This window comes from Aquarana catesbeiana, linkage group LG11, assembly GCF_042186555.1.
Source record: "Aquarana catesbeiana isolate 2022-GZ linkage group LG11, ASM4218655v1, whole genome shotgun sequence".
NCBI classification, from domain to species: Eukaryota; Metazoa; Chordata; class Amphibia; order Anura; family Ranidae; genus Aquarana; species Aquarana catesbeiana.
The window spans coordinates 230,608,717-230,617,195 of NC_133334.1; positions in this window are offsets into that span (position 1 = coordinate 230,608,717).

Genomic DNA, 8,479 nt, shown 5'->3' on the forward strand with positions numbered 1-8,479 from the left:
CCCCTATTAGACGGGGCCCATGGGCTTGAGCCCAGTCAAGCCCAATGGTAAGTCCAGCCCTGGTCATAGTAATAGCTTTTTCTTGTCATTTCATTGTTGTGAATGCTAAGTGCTGCCATTCACAACAACACAAGGCACCAGCTATTACAATGACTGTAAAACATGAATCAACTCCTAATTTTTAATTGTCCAATCTCATCTGAAAAAAAAATCTTTTTGCCTCCTATCTGGTATACTCATTCTGGAGGTTCCTGGTGTACTTGTGATGTCTGCAGTCTCTCCTTCTGTGTCCTAAAAGCTACCTTGTTTATATGACCTAATGGAAGTGGTACTACCAGTGCCAGGGCACTTCCAGTTTGGGTGCCCCACACATCAGTGAGTGTAATGGGAGTGATTTCATAATTATCAATCAGCTGTGCACCTGCAGGGCTCTAATAAGGAAAACTGCTGGGCCTGTATCATATTAGATGTGATTTCCTATTAAAAGTATCTCACCAAAAATGAAATTTTTGTTGCAGGGGATGCCGGAAATCTGACTTGTATCTTAGTGCAGACTTCTGGGAAAATTGGTGAGCCAATAACACAAGCAGGAAATTATATTTCTGGGGGGCGTTCTGTACACCTCCAGGCAGCACTTCAGATTGAAAAGGAAAGGTAATTTTTAATAACATTCAATTACAATATGACTTGTGTCACAATTGTATATGTGATATTATTTTTTCTTTATTGGCCATTTTCTTTCCCCACAAAAGTGGAGCTACCCTTTAACTTAAGCTGGCCATAGATGGATCAAATCCATCTATGGGCAGGCTGGTTGTCATTGGATCAACTTGGGTACAGCATGTAAACGTGGGTAAAAGCAACACACATGTTTACCTGCATCAAGCAATTTTTTTGCTGCAAGAAACAAACATCAGGAGCAGTTGTTTTTAACATCTAGTGTGCATGTACCATAAAGAGCTACATTAACAGCTGGAAAAGTATCAGACAAGCCCTTTATCATGTAATAACTAAAGTTTAGGGGGGGAATATACGTTACATTTAAGGAAGTCCTGGGGCAATATTCCCCATTGCCTCCTTATAAATACAGCACTGGGTACTACCTCTTAGGATTGAGCTTCTTCCATTTCTCTTATGTACTGTTATCTGTTTCAATCAATATCAAGTCTTGAGTATAATATCAAATTCCAAACCTTAAGTTTACCCTGGCTTTGAAACAACTTATCCAGTTTAGTCTCTTGGTTTTATTGTGTGTACCCTGATGTTTAGGCAGAGTGACTATTAAATTTATCTGCCAAGTGATAGTTGCCTTGGCCAATTGTTAGGAGGTCAATTGATTTTACCCTAATTCTGGAATTGCTGCACTTCTCTCTTTTGTCGCTAGATGGCCAAGTATCTGGTGACATTAGATAAGACAAGGGCATTGCAAGGACAGATTAGGAATGAATGGGGTGTCTCAGCCAATGAGCAGGGATTTTCTTGGGTCCCTTGGCCTGCTGGGAGAGCCTATTTATTTGGGTGGAGTCAGGTGATCGGGGTTCTGTGCCACCTGGACGGTTGAGGAAGATACTGAGTGCTAGATTGGAAGAGCGCAGGGGATCTAGTGGCAGTGGATCAGTAAGTCTAGTGAAAGACTGAGGGCTCAATGGAAGTGGAGTTCTACAATAGGCGATTGTAGAAGAAGTGAAAGAGTTCATTGCAACCTTTGTTAGAAACTGTTGACTGTTGCCATAGGAGACAGCGTTCCTACTCATGCAGATGTAGTATCTGGCTAGATACCTTTCCCTGCATGGCTGTCTGCCTATAGAAGTCTCGGAGTCTGCCAATTAACATTGCATCTATTTAACGGTGTCCTGGCCCCAACCCTCTCTCCTGCAGTTCTGTTTAGGATACAGTGCAGTCCCTGTAGTATATATACTGCAGTTCAGAGTATATAGTGCAGTCAGTGTAGTATATATAACACAGTGCAGGGTGTATAGTGCAGTTTACAGTGTGTAATATAGTGTATTGAAGTGGTTAAGGGGAACCCTATGACAGAATTAAGAGAAAAAAATGGCATTGGTTCCCCCCCACAGTCCATACCAGGCCCTTCAGGTCTGGTATAGATTTTAAGGGGAACTCCACGCTAAAATGTAAAAAAAAAATTGCGTGGGGTCCCCCCAAAATCCACACCAGACCCTTATCTGAGCAAGCAGCCTGGCAGGCCAGGATGGGGCGGGGACGAGTGAGCACCCCCCCTCCTGAACCATACCAGGCCGCTTGCCCTCAACATGGGGAGGGTGCTTTGGGATCCCCCCCAAAGCACCTTGTCCACATGTTGATGGGGACAAAGGCCTCGTCCCCACAACCCTGGTCCGGTGGTTGTGGGGGTCTGTGGGCGGGGGCTTATCAGAATCTGGAAGCCTCTTTAACAAGGGGGTCCCCAGATCCCACCCCCTCATTGTGAATGGGTAGGTATTGTACCTCTACCCATTCAACAAAAAGTGTCAAAAAGTAAAAACCACAATACACAGTTTTTGACAATTCCTTTATAAAAAAAAAAAAGTGTTCCATGATGTCCATCCATTTTCAATCACACCACCCAACGGACCAGAAAAATAGAAAAAAAAAAAAAAAACTTCCACCTCGATGGGAGGCGTCCCGTCAACTGCTGTCTCTTGGCTGTGACAGCTGTTATATAGGCAAGGGCGTCATGTGCCGTCAGAGGGGGCGGGGTCATCCGGTTACATCAGCGGTGGCCCCGCCCTTGCCTATATAAGAGCTGTCACAGCAATAAGACAGCAGTCGACAGGACGCCTCCCATGCAAGCGGACTATTTTCATTTTCTTTTCTATTTTTTGGGTCCGTCGGTGGCGTGTTTGACGATGGATGTACATTGCGGGACATTTATTTATTTATTTTTTTAATAAAGGAATTGGCAAAAAATGTTATTGTGGTTCTTACTTTTTGATTTTTTTGGTGAATGGGGGGCAGGATCTGGGGACCCCTCTTGTTGGGCTTCCAGATTCCGATAAGCCCCCTGCCCGCAGACCCCCACAACCAATGGCCAGGGTTGTGGGGACGAGGCCCTTGTCCCCATCAACATGGGGACAAGGTGTTTTGGGGGGGACCCCAAAGCACCCCTCCCATATTGAGGACAAGCGGCCTGGTATGGTTCAGGAGGGGGGGTGATATTCAAAGGAATATTTAAAATTTTTATTGTTTCAATTTAAGCATTATTAAAATCACTGATCCTGAAAAAACGTCAGTTTTAAAATCTTTTTTTGCATTGATACATAGCCCCTGGGGCAGTACCCAGGTCCCCAAATACTGTTCATGGCAATAACTTGCATATAAGCCTTTAAAATGAACACTTGATTTTTCACGTTGGTGTCCCATAGACTTTAACAGTGTTCACATGTTCGCACAAATTTTTTGCCTGTTCACATGTTCTGGTGCAAACCGAATCATGGGGGGGTTTCGGTTCATCCCTACTTGTATGCAAGTTATTGCCATAAAAAGTGTATGGGGACCCGGGTACTGACCCAGGGGACATGTATCAATGCAAAAAAAAGTTTTTAAAACATTCGTTTTTCAGGAGCAGTGATTTAAATAATGCTTAAAGTGAAACAATAAAAATTAAATATTCCTTTAAATATGTGTGATGTGTACAGTGCCACAGCAAAATGAAATTTTTAAAGGAAAAAATTTAATTAAAACTTGCTCGCGGCTGTAATGTATTGCCGGCTCCCGGCAAAATAGATGAAAAATCAATGAAAAAAACATTGGCGTGGGTTTCTCCCCCAGTCCATACCAGGCCCTTTGGGTACCATACCCTTATCTGAGCAAGCAGCCTGGCAGGCCAGGAAAGGGGGGGGACGAGCGAGGGGACCCCCCTCCTGAACCATACCAGGCCGCTTGCCCACAACATGGGGAGGGTGCTTTGGGGTCCACCTTGGCCCGGTGGTTGTGGGGGTCTGTGGACGGGGAGCTTATCGGAATCTGGAAGCCCCCTTTAACAAGGAAAAAATATATATAAAACAGCGCTCGCAAATGAATTCATGTAATGTAGTGATCTTTAAAAATCCTCTTGCAGCTGCAGGATAAAAGTGCTTACACTTTGATGATATATAACAAATAAACCTGCGCTAGCAATTTACTAAAAATAATTGATTAACTGTACCAAAACCAAATCATAAATAATCTATACAAATAATAGTGAATGTGAGAAATGTGTAAAAAATATTGATAATGTATACCATACACAATTAACCGCGCACTGGGTGAAATCGTGCATGAAATGCACTAATAAGGAAAAAATATGCAAAGTGAAAGAGGACAAATCGCAAATATATGTGATGAACAAGCGCGACTATGAAGTGATATAGTGTCATTAAACTAATGCAAAAATTATATAAAATAAAAGCACTCTCATAAATGGTGAATGGCAATGAAGTAAGCCTCTAAACAATCATAGACGCCAAGTGAAAAAATGAAACAAAAAAGTCAATTGCATCCAAATTTACAAATGATGGAATATCCATAGCTTTAAGAAGCTCCTTCACAGAAGGGACAGATGGCAGACTTCCAGCATATTCATCCGCAGGATGATATATGGCTACCGATATGCTGATGTTAAAGATGGTTGGGACCATAGAACTCGCGTTCCACCAAAAAAGAAGGGAAAAATATATAGCATAAAACCTTAGGATAGCATAAGGTCACCTGCGCATATATGCGCTACTCACAAGACCGGCATGCAGAGCAGGCATTCAGATAGTTGGTCGGTTCGCCGCTGATCGGCGTGCGTTCCACCAAAACAGGAAGTGATGTCACTGGTACTGGTTAGCAAGGGTTAACAAGGTTAACAAGGGGCCCCAAGATCCCACCCCCCATTGGAATGAAACAAGGGGCCTATCTAAGTGTAGTATTAGAACAGTATAATTTATTGCACAAGATTAACAACACTTACAAGATATAAGTGGGAGTTATGCTCGTCAAAAGTATGTAGTCCTGGCAGTTCTACTGCATCCCACAGGCTCCTCGCTCGGAGCTACCCGGATCATGCAGAGTTGCTGGACTCACTCCAGGATGGCTGCCTCTTTTTAAATCACCCCCTTACCGTGGTTCAACTGGAATGGGTAGGGGGTACCCTACCCATTCACCAAAAAAAGTGTCAAAAAGTAAAAACCACAATAGACAGTTCTTGACAATTCCTATATTCCTTTACATCCATCGTCAATCACATCGCCAGACGGACCCTAAAAATAGAAGAAAAAAAAAGAAAAAACTCTGCCTCCATGGGAAGCCTCCAGGCGACTGCTGTCTCTTGGCTGTGAAAGTTGTTCTATAGGCAAGGGCGGGGCCACCCGCTGACGTAACTGGATGACCTAGCCCCCTCTGACATCACATGATGTCAGAAGGGGTGGGGCCACTCGGTTACGTCACCGTAAGTGGCTTATTCTGCCTCCTTGTCCACAGCTACTCTTGCCATAGCCCCAGCATCAGACATGGAGGAGTCAACTGAGTTATTTGAACACAGCGTCAGCCACTTGCCCCTTGACGATGCACAGCCATTATTTGATTAAGATCTTGGTTCTAAAGTTGAGGAAGGTATGAACATTAGCCTACAGAGAGGGGAGAACACTGGTAAACAACAAATTGGCAGTTAGGTTCCCCCAACTGCAGCGCAACGCCAAGTTGTTTCCAGTGATGGAGGGGATGATGATGATGATGAGGTCACTGACGTGACTTGGTCACCAGATAGAGAAAAAGAGAAATTGAGGGTGAGGCACAACCCCAAAGAGGCAGCCATCATGGAAGAGTAGAGAGCAGGCACACTATTCCACCAGATTGTAGAGCTGTTATCTCCTGGCCCATTTCCCACAACTCAGGGAAGTTGTGGGAAATGGGCCACAACTATGGACCGGCTGACATTTATCAAAATAAATCAGTCTGGGATTAGCAGCAGCTATCAAGCCCCTAATGCCAAGGTCACTGATTAAGTGCTTTCTGGATCTCGAATCTCCTAAAGACTGTCTAGGCTGCCTAGCTTTGTGAATGTTGAATTCATCTGGAAGAATTTTTTGGGGTTTTGGTTTCATGGGCACAATTAACACCCAAAGACCAATTTTTCAACACCTGTTTGACAGGTGCATATCATTGCAATTTTTGACAGCAAGGCCGAGTCTTACTTTTATCAAGAGTACCTATATAGGGTTACAGTGTGAAGGCACCACTGACACCCAAAGACCAATTTTTCTGCACCTGTTACTTCTATCCAAAGTCTGCAAAAGAGACACCAGAATTTATCCAAAAAATCTCTACTCTTGTTCCGAGTGCACTTAATTGTGGCCTCATCATACAGACTGGCTCCCCAAGCCGTTATTTATAAAATAAAGAATGGAAAATATAATTTGTTTAGCTTTATAAATGTCATTATTGCCGCAGCAGGCTCTATACACGGTACAGATGTGCCACATTACAATATTTTAAGGTTCTACTTACAGCAAAGATGTTACAATAGGCTTATTGGAAACACACGTTTGTCCAACACCCTCCACGAGTGTCACGACGTCTCCGCTGCTCTGTGCCTAGCCTAGGCATGGAGCAGCGGTGATGTCATGACACTCGTGGAGGGTATTGGACAAATGTGTGTTTACAATAAGCCTATTGTAACATCTTTTCTGTAAGTAGAACCTTGAAATAAACTCTTGTGTGCTTTTAATGAATGCTGCGCAATGAGTTTGTTTTCCTTTTCCATATGGTATACCGTGTGATCGGAGTTCCCTAAAGGATAACCGCTGTAGGGAGCTGCATCGTTGGAGTCCACCAAGTAGGCTGAACAGCTAAGACGGTTTATGCCCAAAGTGAGGGGTTATTGCTCACTGATGTGCATATACGCCTTGGAAGGTCTTAAAAGGGGTTGTAAATCCTCATGCATTAAGGTGAAAAAAACTTCTGTCACTGATCGGCCCCCAGCCCCCCTGTTTTCACACGCTGTTTTCACACGCTGGAGACGCGCTCTTCCCCTCTGCCTGTTGTCTCGGCTCTCGCTTGGATAGATTGATAGCAGCGCAGCCATTGCTGTCAATCAAATCCAATGACACGGCGCCCAGTGGCGGGGCGAGTCCGGCATTCTGCGTCTATGGACGCAAATGCTGGACTCGGGAGCGCACCCACAAGGTAACCCCCGGGAGAGCTCTTCTCCTAAGGGGTTATACAATGCGGGGAGGAGCTACCAGCGCCGCCAGGGGACCCCAGAAGTTGAGGTGGTAAGTATGATATGTTTGATATTTAAAAAAAAAATCACTTTAATATCTAGTAAAAAGATATATTTTCCCTCTCTATCCTATGGGGAGCACTGGGTGTTTGCACCGATTGAAATTGGAAGGACACTTTCTTCTTTTTCACTTTGTGAATTATAATTAGTCTTTGGACTTTTATATCATAATATAAGTTTACACATCTATTCTAAAGATGGACTTTTGTTTGGATATATATATATATATATATATATATATATATATATATATAAAATGTGTTTCAAGCTGCCGTGCTTAGAACACATTCATCAGGTCATCCCTCCTTCAGGCATGATTGCAAAATACAAGAATAGGATAGAAAAGCAAATGATTTCAAGGGAACTGATGCTCTATGTCTCCATATTTAAAAAAAAAATGATTTGTGATTTATTCTATGGCTTTTCTCCAAGAATTGCTTTCACAAAAGTTGTAGTTCTTTGATGCAAGATTAGTTACCTAACACATGCACATGCTGGTTAACTCTTTCCTTCCCGTATCTAGTGATCAGGCCTTAGCTCTCCATAACACTAGTCTGCTTCCAGATCACTGGCCCCCTCGTTACCAGAGAACCTGTCACCTAACCAGGTACCATGCCAATGACTTGTTGCTGTAGCTGTTCTTTCATGTGGTTACCCATGGTAACTACCTCTTCTTCTTCACCTTGCAGGTTAACCTTTTGTGGTGGTGTTACAATTACCCCATGGTGCCGACCCAAGTTCTTTAGAAATACGCAAAACCCAACATGCAGCTCTTTGAGTAACTTCAGAGCAGGCTTAGTGCAGTAGAAACAACTTTACTGAGAATTCAGCAGAACATGTATACCATGCATAAATGTTCTAAACCTAGTTACACCTAACTGAGGCTGCTCCAGGTTACCTGAACAGGTGAAGTAATAACGGGAATAGTCCATTCTTGGAAAGGCACATATGGAGAAGTCCATATCCTTGGGATGTCTCGATGAGTCGGCGTCTGATGCTGGTCCCGGCAAACTCTTGCAAATGCCCCGTGTTCTCTTGGTCCTCTCCTGGATCCAGACCTCATCCCCTTTTATACAACATGGGAGGGATGCTGGACGCAAAGTGCAAAAATCCCATAAAAACACTCAAGGGAGGAGGTAAAATTTTAATTCTTCCCCCACCTGGGCAGCCAAGCTGACTAAACTGACAGTAGGCTACCTGCCTACACACACTACACTG